Source organism: Drosophila virilis, chromosome 5 (genome assembly GCF_030788295.1).
Source record: "Drosophila virilis strain 15010-1051.87 chromosome 5, Dvir_AGI_RSII-ME, whole genome shotgun sequence".
Lineage (NCBI taxonomy): Eukaryota > Metazoa > Arthropoda > Insecta > Diptera > Drosophilidae > Drosophila > Drosophila virilis.
In genome coordinates, this window is record NC_091547.1 from 22,586,741 (window position 1) to 22,602,803 (window position 16,063).

Sequence of the window (16,063 nt, forward strand, 5' to 3'; positions counted from 1 at the left end):
TTGTCATGTGAACACTGACCGAACTTGCGTGTGGAAGCTTGGAATAGTTCGTCGGCGGCGAGGGATAAAGGTTTGAGGAACGCCCGCAAATATGCAACAACTTTTATTACGCATTACAAAAGCGCCCGCTCGCCCTGCCTCTCAATATACAGTAGAATTTAGGCGTGGAGTAAATATTAACTATTTAAAGAAAGCTCAATTTAAATACTTTTATTAATAAAATCAAGTGAAACTTAAAGGGCTCCGTTTGCTGTTAGGTTGATTTCCATTACTTAAATTCGAAACAGGTGCCTTGCAATTTGGTCAATTGTATGTTAAACTTTGTGTCAAATCGGCAGTGGTTATATAATGCGAACGTTCAACTAGGCAGCAGGGACCTTTAGGTCTGGATGTATATGCATTCAATAACAAGAGATTTATACCAAACTACAAACTTATCCCAAGTGCAGCTGCTGAATTAACATTTGGATGGGGACACATTAAGTTAATGAGGGTCCATCGAGCAGTGAAAATTCCTTTTGGAAAATGCATTAAAAATTTGCACGCAAATTGTGTGTCAATAGGCATTGATTTGGTGCCTCATGCTATGCCTCACATTCGCCTTGGCTGCTGACAGTTGCACGTCAAACGTACTGGCACAAGGACATTTAGTCGCCTGCCAGGCAGCTGAGCGCCTCAAGCAGCGCCTGAGCCTGAGCCTGACCCAGTTGCAAGTCAAATCGAATGAGCGCCTGTCGTAGCCCAAGCTCAAGCATGAGGCAACAAACAGCTGAAGCAACAAGGCCTAAACGTACATAATAATGACAGGCACAACAAAACAGCTTGGGGAAGGTCTGTTAGTAGGAGGAGGGTTTGTGATGGGGACGTGCGCATGCTGTCAGTTTTGCATAAATCGAAAAAAAAAAAAGCAGAAAACTAGAAACCAAGTTTAAAGCGTCGTCTATTGTCTGAGTGTTGCCGTCGAAGGGGCCAAGGAAGGGCAGTAGGATGTGCGCACGCCTTGGCGCTTGGTCGCTGGCCTAATGCGTTTAATTTTTCTTATGCTACAATTTGCTGACATCCCTACTGGCCGGTCCTTACCCCCCCCAACACCCGCTCCACACCACACATTTGCCGCACGCCCCTGCTTTAGATGCCACTCATTGTTTGCCGTTTGCACGTCGCCTGCGCATTTTTTCTTGGCATTAAATTTTATTTCGCGTTTTTCTGCATTTGCATAGAAAATTCATTAATTTTGTCGCACTCTGAAGAAGGAAAAAAAACTGAAGGAATTGTTAGACAAATTTTTGTGGCTGCTGCTGTAATAAATTTTCGAGTGTGCGGTTCAATAGTTCGCCTTATAGAAAGTGAGCGTTCAGTGTGACCAAGGCAAAAAAAGAGCATATAAATTTGCTTATCATTGCTTTGCTTTCTTTCTAACTTGATGTGTCTCAGATCGTCTGTCTTGGCAATTGACTTGGCCCATCGATTTTGGCTGCTTTCGTTTCTTGACTTGTCATTGCCCCAACTCACCCTCTCGCAGCCCACCCCTCCGCCTGAGGGCACTGTTATTCTTGGTCTCAAGTCTGGACACACACACACACACGCATACACATGCACTTCAAGCTGTCAGTTGGCGCATTGTAATCGGCGTCTGACCCGCATTAATTATAGCTCACTGACATGTGATATTCACACATGCCGCACACTCACTTTAACACACGCACACTCGCACGCACACTCACACATATATACACTGGCTGGCGTCGCCTCAGTCCACTTGAGTCCCGGTGCTGTGCGGCACTTAAGCCGACTTCTCATATGGACAGCAATGACTTCAGCTGCCTACGAGAGTTTCGTTAATCGATATATTTTTTACTGCTCTGCAACTCTTTTGTACCCCACTCCTCTTCAGCCCCCCTTGCAACGTCTACCTAACTAGCTGTCTGTCTCTTGAAATTGAGCCGTGTCCGTGTCCAGAGCTCGTCAAGCTGCTTCGCCGTTTGCTCTGCGCCCAGCAGCTGCCCATTCTTTCACGACCACCGCCTGCGTCTCTCCCCTTTCTTACCAATTTCTGCTCTTTCAGCATCTTTTGTTATTTTTATTTTTTACTCACATTTATTGTTATTTATTTAGCTGTGAAAAAAACGAAAGTTGTTTCACACCTTTTTGACTGGGGGCGCTTTTCTCCACATAATTTGCCATCTCGCTCTCCCTGTCGCTCTCCCTCATTTTAAGCCCAATAAGCAAGCACTTCGAAAAACTTTTAACACAGTATCTGTAGCATTTTCCTCGGTTCAAGTATTTATCAAAATTTTTGTGTTGTCTTCTAAATGGACGTCGCTTTACTTTCTTTTGTCTGGCTGAAGAGCTGCATTGACACACAAATTTTTTGTGGAGCACGTGATTATTATTATTATTTTTTTTTGGTCTAGAAAGCGCTCTAGAAATATTAAAATACACACATGAGTGTGTTACAAGCGTGGGAGAAACGGAAAACAAATAGTTTCTAGAAGTAAGCGCGGAGATCTTATCTTAAGATATTTATTAATTTTATTGCCTTGGGGTTTGGCTTGACTTATTTGACCTTAACAGAATTAATAAAAAATAATCTCTACAGAATGCGTTAATTTTTGGCTATTACAGTGTATAATAAATTTCAAACCGATTGCTTCGGGTTAATGTTGGTCGTTCATTTCTTTAAATTATTTGCATAGAAGACTTATGCATGCTTAGGTAAGACTCCTTAATACGTTAAAAAAAAAAAAAAATAGATAAAATATTATTCGTTTCAGTTTTGGTTTCTTTACTTTTTGGGGAGTACTTTATAAGTATATTCAAATTCCGGGCTCAACCACATTGAGTTCTAAATAGGTATTCAGTATAATACTAGTACTCACGTCTTTCATTAAAAAGCATACATTCACACAGTTAATTTACTTTTGAATACCTATGCTTGAATACCTATGCTAGTAGAGAACCCATCCAAGCTGTGATTAGTTGTAGCCACCTGTCGGAAGAGCTTGCAGCTTATTAATTTTCAATTGGCATTCCATTGCTTGCATTACGAACTGAAGAATTCGAGGGAAATCAAAACGCCATTTACCGATTTACCGATTTAGCAATTCCAGCTGAAGCTTCAGCTCTTGAATCCATGCGCTAATCTCAGCGCTCAAATGCAATGCAAATGCTGATAAAAGTCGAGTGGGAAAAACAAAAGTAAACGCAAAAAGTAAAATGGATAAAAGGGGGAAAAAACATGAATGAAAATTCGTCTACGTTCGAGGAGCTACTTCAGCTCAATCCCTTGGCCAAGGAAACCCTCAACTTGAGCGTTTCCAACATTTTTCAGCATTTCCACAGCAATTTTCCAACATTTTCCGCTGACTACTAAAGTCATTATATTTGCAAGCACACAAAAGCAGGTAAATAGGTATCTATATGTATATAGATTGAGTGCTATATATACATGATTTATATATAGTGAGTGACTGTAGTCGTGGCTGCTTGCTCCGACGTTTTGTCGTTCAGTAGGTAAGTAATCTCATTATAATAATGGGAACAATTGATTTCTGTCTGGCCAGGCTGGAGCCACAGCTCTCCTGGCAAGGACTTGACTGACAGGCGACGGCAGCACAGCTTCTTTGCCAAAGCAGTCAATAAATGTACAACGAAGCATGCAGCGTGCTGTTTCCGGCCATAGACACAGCCAGCGAACGGTTCCACTGGCACTCAATCATCGCAACATTCCGTTGCCAGCAGCTCCTCGTGCCTTCCCGTTCCGGACCAACCGCAACAGAGACTTGAAGAGCAGCAGCAGCAGCAGCAGTAAAGGCAGCAGCGCGCCGCCTGCGCCTGTCTTCGACATGGCTCTGATGATGCTTTAGTGTTGCCGCTGATGAAATTATAATCAAGGGAATATATAATTTCTTTCACCTGGTTACATCTGCAGACCCCACTACCTGCTGGACCCCTCCTCCGCGTTCGGCAAACAACAAACAAAGCCATCAGAGCTGTGGCTGCCACAGTAGCTGCTCCTGCTGCCCCTCCATTGGCCCCTACGCCCACACTTCCTTCCACTTTCAATGATATGATAATTTGCTTTTGTTTTCTTGGCAGCGAAAACTTTTCGCCTTGCCTGTCTGTTTGTTGTCTGTGGAACTGGGTGGGGCATGTGGCATTGCATCGATTTCTTTATGTAACTGTGCCACACACACACACTCAGACGAATCTTCAGCTGTTCCGGCTGCTTTAGCTGCTCAGTTATTCAACTGCCTTGCGGCATACTTTGTATGGACCCTAGACACCAAAACATTTTTGCCCCTTGTCTTGAGTTATCTCGTTTAGCAATTTTCATGCTACGAAAAAAAAAAGCAAACAAACAAAAATGACATTCAAATGCAGAAGGCGAAACTCAGTATTTTTCTCTCTTTCTCTCACTCTCTCTCCAAAAACCGAAATCGACCGCATAATGTGCCACAATTAAATTACAATAAATCATACTCAGATCTCGCATACAAACGCCCCCAAAAGCCCCACTCTCTATCGCTCCCTCTCCCTCTCTCTCTCTCTCTATCTCTCTCTCTCTCTTCCTCTCTCTCTCTCTGTCTCTTTGCCGAAATGCGCTCTTTTGTGCTCTAGCGTAATTAATCATTTCTCCTTATATATACATATATATTGTATATGATTCCGTTTTGTGCATGTTTTCTCAGTGTTTTTCTCTTTTTACCACTTTTCTTTGGGGTTTATTATTCTAAGTTGGGTGCTAATTAATACCTCATTTATTTGTGGAATTCGTTTGCTGCTCTTTGAATTTTGATTTCATTTTGATTCGTTTGTAGGTTTCATATATTTTTTATTTTCTTTTTGGATGTGAATAACCCCGCAGTCATTCTTAGCTGCGTGGTCAAAGTTTATTGAAGAAGTCAAGCCAGAAACTTTATAAGACGGATTCTATTCAAAGTTCAATGCACTTTTTTTTCAAAAATAAATATGAGATGAAATTGTTTGCTAATTTTATTTTAATTGAAGAGGTCAACTCAAGTTCACAAGTGTGAACTTTTTTTAAATACTTCAGACAGTTTTCAAGGAAAAGGAATAGCTATAAGTGCATAAGAAGTACTTTCAAATATCTCAGCCAATAAAACTTCATATAAACTCAAGGAAATAAACGCAGTTTGAACGGATGTCCCTTTTAAGGAAAATCTTAAACAAAATTATTAATTTCGAAATGTTATGAAATGTTCTTGGCGCTGTTTAAGCAAAAATGAACTAATAAGAAAATTTTTTTAAAAAGATGTTCTGCAATTAAGCAAAATGTACGTTTTGACTAAATTTATTGTGCCTTGGCTAGATTGATAGAAAGTTATAGATTATTAATGGGCGTCTATCTGTTCGCCACACTTAAATCAACCTTTAGTTAATTTTTTAAATTTGCTTTTGCAGCTTCTTATTGCGTGTGCTTTGAACTTTACCCCGTACAAATTCAGCTCGTGGCACATGGCACTCATTCATTTCAGTTGGCAAATTTGTCTTAGGCAATTTGATGGCTTAATGAATGTCCGCCTGTGCTGCCAAACAATTCACTTGCCCCTCACCGCTCTAATGTGGCAGCCAAAAAGCTAAACAGCTACCACTTGAGGGCTTCATAATCAACCGCCCCGGCACCAGGCACCAGGCAGCAGTCACCAGGCAGCAGGCACCGTCCCCAGCTCCGACTGAGTGTCTGCTCATCCGCTTCGTTGCTGATAAATTAACTTCATAATCTGCACAGTTATAAGCGCTGATGTTTGGCATTACTCTTCCATATTTTGGGGCAGCCCGCAGTGTAGTAGCCCCCTGCTGCCTGCTCGCTCGGCGCTCCACACTCTTGTAAGCATCATTACAACCATGGGTCAAAAACAACAGCAATAACAACAACGGCGGGCAAACACGCACCTTATTGTACGCTCCGGAGGTAATCGCAACGTTACAGTCAATGGCATAACTTTTCACCTTTTTGGGTTTTGCCTCGCGCGGCATGGTGGGAGGTGGTTGATTGTTTGGGTCTGGGATTCAGCAGGTGGTGCTGTTGTCAGCCTGTGCCGGAAAAATTGCACACAATTTAATTGAATGTGTTTAATTTTGCTTTTAATTTTTGGGTGCCCATTGTGTGGAAACATTTCTCCCTTTTGTCTGCTGCACATAATGAGGCGTTAAAGCGTTCCTTTGCCCAAACCCAAAAATTAAATGAAGCACAAGATTAACTATCGACTGCAGGGTGGCTACAAAGGAGTTGGCTTTGCAACAAGAGATGATAGCTAGAAATTCATATAAAAGAGAAAAAAATCGAGACTCAATTATGCTCGACTTGAAGATACCCTGAACACAACGACAAACTGCCGTTACAAACATTTCTATTACCTTAGCCACACACTATGTATGAAAAGTGCGTTCCTGATATTGGTTGTTTACCAAATTTAGTGTTAAAACTGATTTTTATTGATGTTATGTTATGTTATGTTCGAGAGCGAAAATAGAGAATCGTTTTACGTAGTGAAACACGCCAGAATATATATTTGAAATTCTAATTCTCTAGCTTCTGTCTCGCGAATGGATAGCAATAATAATAAATAAAGTGAAATTTAGTGTGGCTATTCATGAAAAGTTGAATTTCAAAGAATTTTATATTATCATCAACAATTTAACAAACCACATAGATACATTATTTTCTTTAATAAGTATTAGCCTTAACTAAGCACTTTAAGTCCATCATTTTCGGTACAAAGCACTCTGACCACATCTTGATTGATGTACATATATATCTTTATAAAATATAGCTTTCTTAAAGCTAACTGCTATGGCACTCCATATGGCGAGCAGCAGCTGGCAAAGTTTCCTAGCCAACTTAGTTTGGGGCAGTGGCAATGCGAGTGCTGTTGCCTTTTTGTGCACACTTGCGAAAATTCCGGCTTCAATTTACTTTCAACATGCTTTTTCTCTCGAGGAGTTTTACTTTTTTATATATATTCCAACGCACATCCACACCCACACACACGCAAGTCAGGCAGCCTTAACGATACGGCGCACGCACACCATGCCAGCCGGGTTGGGGTTTTTCTTTTTTCCTTTTTGGGTGGGGTTGTCGCGTCTGCAGCGCCGTAGACATTACCGCAGCCACGCGCGTGTTTTACGTTCATCTGTCTACTTAACGTTGCGGCCCCCTCGCCACCTGCAGCAGCCAGTTCGTGCAGCTTCCTGCCACCCAACATGCCTTTTGCCTTGTATCTTCTTCTTTTGCAGCGTGGTCGTCGTCGTCGTCTGCGTTTTAACGTACTAATCCTTGCTTTTATCTCTTGTTTGACTTTTGCTACGCGCACTCCATACACCCGCTCATTTAATGTCATTGTCGCTGCTAAGGCAGGCAGCCCAGCATCTCAGCATCTCAGCATCCCAGCATCCGAGAAGTTTCCTCCTGGCATACCCTGCAATCCTTTCTAAATATTTGTCAATTTGTATGCGCGAGTTTCATTCAATTCAGGTTCGCGCGCTCGCTAAACACACGGGGCGTATGCGTGTCATAAGCGTTTTTTAAAGTGTTTGCTTCTTCAAGTTGTGCTTTGATTTCCCAAAGTGTTTGCCTCGAACCTTGCTCTCATATCCCCCAACTACTCTGTATTCGCATTCGTATTTGTTTTCACTTATTTCAGCCTGTTACTTTTCATCATCTTTACCCGTCGTGGCCGTCGGCAACAGTTTTCATTAATCAACGGCACGTGACCAAGTTTAAATTTTTAACCAATTTAATTTTTCTTTTTCCTCTCTCTCTCTCTCTTTGTCTGTCTTTTGGGGGTTTACGTGGCGTATGAGCGTTAAGCAAACAAACTGAATGGATTCTGTGTTTGTGTGCGTGTTTCTAGTAGATTCAATTAATTTTTGATGCCAGATAGTGTTTACTCTTACTCATGGGCTTAGCTAACACGCCATAGTGCAAACTCAGGACGTTGAAAGAAAAATGCGAGTTAAGAAATAAAGAAAAAGGGAATAAATTGTATTTTATCAAATGAACAAAAAACTAAATGCAAGACCAAAATGCATTAGACCGTTTCCTTAAACTCCATTGACAAATTTCCAACCTGACTTGACTTGCACGGTAATGAGTTGTCTTGCATTGTTTTTGTTACACATGAGCAGCAATAAATTCAAATTAGTCTGATAAGAATGACAATGGACAATGTGAACGTGAAGCTGAGAAGCTGAGAAGCCAGAGATGACTTCCTGCTTAGCTGTGTACTCGCCTTTATTATAATTAACAAAAATTGAAAGGGCTAAATTGTGAAATTGTGCTTACAAAGCAAATGACGTTCATTAAGAAAAACAACAATAAACAAGAAAACGAGAGCGGGCAGAAAAGGCTTCGGATAAGACACATGGGAAAAGTGCGCAGCTTCAAGTTACGCTGTGACTCTGGGTGTGGGTGTGTGTGTGAGTGTGTGTGTATATTTTATAAAATAGACATTATCAACGCTAATTCAGTTATGTCTTAATTATAAACTACTTAAGCGCGCCTCGCTGCGAGCATAGCAAATTTCTAAGTCTTTGTCTGCAGATGGGAGCTGGGAGCTGGGGGTCTGGGATCTGGGGTCTGGAGTCTGGGGTCCCTGTGTCTGGGCACGTGTGACATTTGCTGGTTAGGGTCGTTGGCTCAGTTACAGTTTTTAGCCAAGCAGCTCCCGTTAGCTGGCTGCATAATTACCAAAGTTATATGTGCGAGTAGTTTTGATAGCTCCGATTACACCGTAAAACTTTTGGGCCAAAGGGCGCGGGGCTGATGCCGCCGGCTAACAGACGACGAGCCAAGGAATGTGGGCGAAGCAGCAGCAGCAACTGAATTCCAAGCATCTACAAAGCGGGGCTGGGGGCGTAGCTACCCCTTTGGACAGCCAACGCCCACTCGAAAGGCAACCGAGCAGCGAACTTTGATTGAAATATACAATTTTAATGAGGCAACAACTGAAGCAACTGCTGCAAACAATACACAACAATTTTTCCTTATTGAGAGACGAATAAACAAACAAACCGAGCGAAATCAAAGTAAAGTCGCAAAACGAAACAACGCACAAGAAGCTTAAATCTACTAGAAGCGTGGAAGGGGGAGAAATGCCGCTAGGGGGGTTGGTGGCAGCTTCGTAAGTACGCAAGGTACTCACTAGTCTAGACGACCTATAAGGCATTTTAAATGCATGCCAGGGGAAAAGAAAAACAGACAAAAGATAAACAAATCACTTTGGTTATAAATTGCCAGAAAGCGCACTGCTTTGCGATTCTCCAAATACTTTTTGAGCTAGTTTGTAGTTTGTGGAGGTCTTCATTTTGTTGGTTTGTGAATGTAAATAAGTAAATATAAATAAAATAAATATTCAATAACTAAAAAGATATGAAATGTTAAAGAGTTAAACAGCTGCAGCTTTTAGCTATTGCAAACATTGTTAAGCACATTTCTCCCGATCTAAATCGACAAAAGGCCTCAGCCTCAAGTCTGTGGAAATTTGAGACCAGAGCAAACGGCAAACCCAAAGAAGTATTTTTTTCTAGTTTATGGCAAATGCCGGCGATTAAAATCTTGAATGTCAAGCAGAAAATTGTCAAACGAAACGTTGCTTCTAAGGATAATCAAGTTGACGACGTTGATATTGTTGATGATGATGACGCTGATGTTGTTGTCAGAAGGGCAAAAGATAGCAAACAAATAAAAACGCATCAAACGCTGCCAGGAGGCTAGCCAAAAGAACTTGGGCAAACGACAAATGAAATATGAGTCTGAAAACGAGAGCAGGCGACGATGACAAACAAACCGCGGTGACAAAGATGACGGCCAAAATCAAAGACCCAGCTGCAACCTGCAATTAAGCGACAGGACGCAGTCAGAAGAACACCCAGCACTAGGACCAAGTACAGGATATGCCAGGGAGACGCCGCTCGAAAAGGGTGCGCTGTCTATGAAATTTGAGGCAATATCAAAAAGGAATGATGCACCTCCCTATAAAGAAAGCGTTTTAGGGGCGAACTTCTTTGGCAAGGATATGCAAAGCGTGTGTCCCAGCACACATGTGTGCGCTGCGTGCTGCTGATCCTGAGGCGGCACTACAATGCGTGTACAAATAATTCGCACGACTAAATCAACAAACAGAAAAGCAAAAAAAAAAGGAGCAGAATATGTAAAACGGAGTAGAAATAGGGGAAAACCTGAACGCTGAAGCCTTTGCTACTGCTGCTGCTGCTCCTGCTTACATCCTGTGCAGCAAAGCTGAACAATTTTACGGTTTCAATTATCAAAGACCGAAACGACAGGACAAACGGTGACAAAGCAAAAAGGTAGATGCTGCTCCCTATTGTTGTTGCTTGTTCTTCTCGTTGTTCCCAAAATAAAGGCGATTAGCATTTCTAAGCCTTAGATTACCTGAAGTAGTTTATATAACCCGAGAGCCGAAACGCAAACCCAACAAGAGACTAGGCTCGATAACAAGATTGTCCCAGAATAAAAAGAAAACACAGTTTGTTTTGTCTGTGTGTTTACTCTCCTCCTTGCTACCCTCAGTCCCTCGCATCTTCTCCTTATCTTAAATGCAACCCTATAAAACCCTCTTGCTCCGCCTGCTGTTGATTTCATCAAACGCCCGACTGCATTCCATATAAAGGTTTATATGGTTAATTTATGTCCTCGAATTGAATATTGCTTTCGACTTCGCTTTATTATTGGATTCCGCTCTTAAAGTTTTTGTCCTACAGTTTGATTAACCGCAAATTCCCAGGCAATTGAGTCTCGAGTTGCCAAAAAAACAGCCAAAGAATGAGCAGTTACCCTCTAAGAACTGAACGACTTCCACTCATGGAATCAGCCATGCACTTCAATAAATTTCGGAAAAATGTGAGTTAATAAATTTGATTAGACAGAATTTCTATTGACGCGTTAAAAATGTTAAGAAGGTAATATTTAAAAAAAAATGTATGTCTATGAGATAAAAAATTGCAAAAATAAAATAAAGAAGGAGCTAAACTACTTGAATATTGGGTACCAATATATGTTAATATAAATTGTGAATCGTGCTTTTGTATTAGCCCATATTATACTAGAGTTTTTTGGTAACTAAATTAAATAAATAAAAAAGACCAAGAGCATGTTTAGTATAGGTTTTGAATTGATTATTTTGATGGTTGTCTCTACTTATTAAATTTATAAATTTATATTTATATTCGACACTTTGTTGCTTATAATTCTTCGAAATGGGGACAAGGGCTTGTAAATCTCTTACATCGATTACAAAGTCTGCTGAAAATAGTTGTCTGAAATTCTCGTGCTAAGTTGTATGATGTTATTTAGCTTAACGTGTGTACTGTCCAAAAGTATTTCAGAATTTTGTTTACTTTTCTAATATTGTATCTGATCATGCTTTATAGGCAGCTCACATCTCTCTAAATGACCAATATAATACCTAACTAATGTCTTCCTGCAATTACCTGCATAATGCCTGCCTTTCTGGTTAACTAAGTTTAGGTTCAAGTTTGGGCCTCAATATGCTCAATTTTGCGCAGGTTCTCAGGTCTGCGGACCATATATCTTTTAGTAATTTTGCGCGTTCATGTTGGGTTCGGCTGCGACTGTCTGTCCGCTAAGCTGCAACGTCCTAATTTACACTTGACTCCGCCTTGAGAGCCAGCAAGCACATTGACGGCCACAGAGCCGCCGCACCACAAATCCGCACAGATCCACACAAGCTGGTGGTTTTATTCGAGTGAAAAAATTAACGCAGACACAAATTATATCTGGCGCTGATTAATCACTTAACAAGGCTTGTACGCGAGTATTTCGCTGATATTAACTACACACACACACACACACACACACACACACACACACACACACACACACACACACACACATACACACACACACACACACACACACACGGCCCACGTTCCGGCCAACAAGTTGACCTGCGTTCAGGGCGTATGAAGGGGAGCGGGCCGAAAAAAAAAAAAAATAAAAGCCACGTCAATTTCATGCAAAGGTGCGCAGTCGTAAATTTAACTGGACGCGTAAATCCTGCGCGCAAATGTTTCAAGTTCGCGCCGACATTTCAGAGTCGCCTCTCGCTCAACCCATACCCATTGCTGTCCAATTGTATTTATTTAGGGTCCGTCTGAGCCGTTTCCTCGCCCTCTCCCTCACCCGCTCAGCTCAAGTTAAGAGTGTTGGCTGGTTCGCCGTGCTAAAATTTAAATTCATACACGATCGTTGGCCCCAAAAAGACTAATGAGCACAATTATGCATTATTGCAGCTCGTTGCATCGAAAATGAACTTTAACAAGCCTCACAACACACACTCGTATACACTCACACACACACACACACTCACACTTGATGCGCCGTCCTCAAAGCCGCAGGAGTGTGCACCGAGACGTCAACTGGAACTGGAACTGGAACTGGTAGTGTCTTCCCGCGGTGCAAAGGGAGCGCAGCGCAGCGCGGAACGGTGCTGGGAAGTGTCTGCTGCTTGAGTTGAGTAAGTTGAACAAACTAGTTTCTTGGCATTTGTTGTTGTTGCTAGTGCTGTTTTATTTTTATTGTGTTTGGCCAAAAATGTTGTTAATTCCGTCGTCTGAACTTTGCATTCGTCCAGTGCATATTTCAAGGTCTACCACGACAATAATTGGCAGCAATTTTAATTTGAGCTAGTTTAATGAGTTGCTTATGAGTTTTAGATTGATTGATGAGCTAGAAATATATTCTACAATTAAAATATGTGCTTGAAGGACCTTAAAGATTAGGGATCGGTCTACAGTAGATATCCGAGCTATAGAGCTAGCTGTAAGATAATATTTTTTAACTCGGTTAACCTAACACTATTTATATAAAAACCCGAATTTTATCATTATTATTATATTTTTAAAATAGCATCTACTAGCCTGGGGCTCAAACTTCGTTCCTCGTTGCACAATTGCACTTTTCAAGGAATATATATTTCTTGTTTTGTTACCAAGTTCAATTTGATTGAATTTTGAGTTAAAGGTTTTTTTTGTACCTTATGACTTTAAATAGTTATTATTGCGAAATCGTTGTAATAATTTTTAAACACTTTTTGTCAAAACACTTCCAGCAAAAGGCAAAAGTTGATCCAGTGAAGAGAAGTCACTAGTTCAAAAATGCCAAAAAAAAAATGCACTTCCAGCAAGAATATGATATGCGAATATGAGGTAATATATTGTGGTATAATTATTTGCAGATATAAGTCCTTTAATGTCCAGTTCCTGGCGATTACACACACAAACATTTTAAAAATATTTCGTTCATATTTTGAACATGAGATGTGGTTGTTTTGTGTTTAGAAACCTTTGAGTTAATTGCCAAACGAGCATAGAAATTGATGTTGGCGACAAACGACTGTACATTGTGAGCCAAAAGATTTTTTTCAATTTGTTGTTTAGGAAGAAGTCTCATACCATTGGAGATGTTATTTTAGATTATCTATGCTTAAGTCAGGCACAGCCACGGCGTTTAGGCCACAGTTGCTCGAGGCTGGCCAAAAGCTGCAGAGCTCAATGCGAGGCATTGGTATGCAAATATAACGTGTGGTAAGGGGGGATGTGGATCCTATTTGGGGCGCTTGCCAAAAGTGTAGCGCTTCGAACGGTACCCCTGCTACCGGCGGTTTTGTGTCTGGTCTGACAAATAAGGCTGTGGAAATTCATTTTTTCCTACTACCCCCTTCTACCCTACCACCCCGCTGGTGCTGCTGCTGCCGCTGCGTGCACATAAAATTCAAATCAATGACAAGACGAGGACGATGAGCATGAGTCTGAAAGAAGGAACCTGAGACGGCGGCAGCATTTGCCTTTCATTGCCAAAATGCCAATTTGGCCAAAGAAGCAGCAGCAGCAAAACAGGATTTTTTTTTTTTTGTTTCTTGGGTACTGCAACTCCGTCTTGACTTTTTATGGCTTATAGATATTGTCTCAAGATGTCTGCGGCTGCCGGATAATCTTGTTATCACGCCGCTCGTTGCATTTAATTGAGTAGCGAAGCCAAGAAACTAACCTCAGAACTCGAGAATTAATTGGTATATCAAAGCATTTGAATTTTAATGTGTTTCGCGTGGTCAGCGATACAAGAATTTTTCTCTCTCGTATTTTCTGCTGCTTGCGCTTTGTTAATTGGCGCTGCCTGTTTTTGGGTTGGGCGTGGAGCTGGGACTGGGCGTGGTATTTATTTCCATTCAATTGCACTTCAGTTGAGTTTCAATTGGTTCTGTTTTTTCATTCTCTCGTTTTAAATTTTTATTTTTTTGGGAACACGCAGCTGCCGTTGACAATTTTGCTATTGATAAAGCGAAATATGCCGAAAAAAAGCGTTCTCTATATAATTCTAAGCATATCCAAATGTTATTCAATACTTTTCCCTTTGCATTCATCGAGTGCTTTCTTTGTAGGCACCAAGCGCCATTTTCTAATTTGCCTTTCAGCTAGTCGTTATGCAAACTCGAGCGTGGAAAGAGAGTTAGCACTAGTGAGGCAAGATAGGGAGAGAGAGAGAGAGAGACAGACAGAGAGTTGGAGGGAGACAAATTTGTCGCATAATATTACAAAAGACAAAAGGTTCGAATGCCTCTCGATTTCTGTGCGCAATTTTTTAATAGAAATCTATGCCCGTATTTTCGTTTGACAACATTTCAGTCCATTTGCTAGGTTTTTTCCCACTCTTCGTTTTCTCCATCTGATTCTTTTCTTTTGCATTTCCTTTTATATTTGGGCATTTCAATTGCCCTTTACCCTGTTTAGTCAGCTCGAACCCACTGTGCCCGGGCCCATTGTGTGCTGCTCTTTGATTTCCTTCGTTTGTGCCGCATATGCAGATTGAATTACACCACTTGATGCCACCATTTTAGCCAACACATTCCGATGCCCGATTCCATCATGCTCGCCGTTGTCGCTTATCGATTCTCTAATTGTCCTGATAATTTCTAGCTTGTGCTCTCTGGTATTGCCTCTGAGCTTTGTTTTTTCTGGCTCACATTTTTGGGCATAAGCATTGGGTAGCTCTGCCTAAATTGAGACTGTCTAGAGCGTTTTGATAATGGAGCATGTTAAAAAGCTAGTCAGGGATCGTGAATCTTGCTAGATTCAAACCGGCCTCTATATACAAATTTTAAGCCAACAGAGAGCACCCTTGGATTGGAATTGTTGACTATTTAACAGTTCACTGTAGGTACTTTTATTATAATTACGATGCTTTCTATATGGCTATGGTATAATGTCGTTATTTAGTGAACGTTTTTAATATAACTGGTTTGCACTAAGAATTCAACTTTTATTTTGCAATACAATCCGAACCTCAATCTAAACCATTTGTACAAAAAGCAGCTGAACCGAACCATTCTATTTTTTTTATATATATAGTTTATCAAAATATTAACTTTTGATGAAGATTCTGCCCCAAAGCATAATTAAAATTAGATCCCAATCATTGGATATATCTGACCATATCAGTAAGAAGTCAGTTTTGGGCAAAGAACACATTTTGCAAATATATGAAAAACCAAGTCTCCAAATCTAACCGGATGTGGAAACCCAAATTCAGAGTTCAATATTCTGAACGAGAAGACTTCCACGTATAGGCAACCGGAGAGCTGTAATATATCTTATCAATACTTGGTTCTGAATGATGATTTAGATTAATAACTAAAATTGTAAAAAGTTAAAAAAATCAGCTCTTTCTCTTTGTTACCTTCACAGCTTTTAAAATTTTTTGCTCCTTCTGTCACTTTAATTGTGGCGGCATTCCTTTCGGCACAAGGAAACATACTTTTGGCCAAGCTTCTTAGCAAGTTAATTTTTTTATTGGCCAAAAGGCTTGCCGCGTTGAAGCAATGCCTTTAAGAGGCCACAACTGTCATGTCGTTAGGCCATTCCTGGCCAGCAAACATCTCGTTTAAGCGAGGGCCACCAAAAAATCATAATATTAAAAGAATCTGCAAATGACGCGAAAATGTTTCAACACTCTTCGACAAGCTGGCAGCCAGCAGCCAGCAGCCCGTTTCAAGAGACCAAA

At 40.9% G+C, this 16,063-nt stretch overlaps 1 long non-coding RNA gene across 2 annotated transcripts in view; it reads left to right on the forward strand.

The window, feature by feature from the left end:
- The window catches only part of LOC116651301 (uncharacterized), a 218,528-nt gene that overhangs the window by 166,932 nt on the left and 35,533 nt on the right, over positions 1-16,063 (forward strand). For both annotated transcript variants that reach the window (XR_004304312.2, XR_011416869.1), the window contains exon 5: positions 12,298-12,521. This is a non-coding gene — a long non-coding RNA (uncharacterized lncRNA). The remainder of the gene's footprint in view (positions 1-12,297; positions 12,522-16,063) is intronic.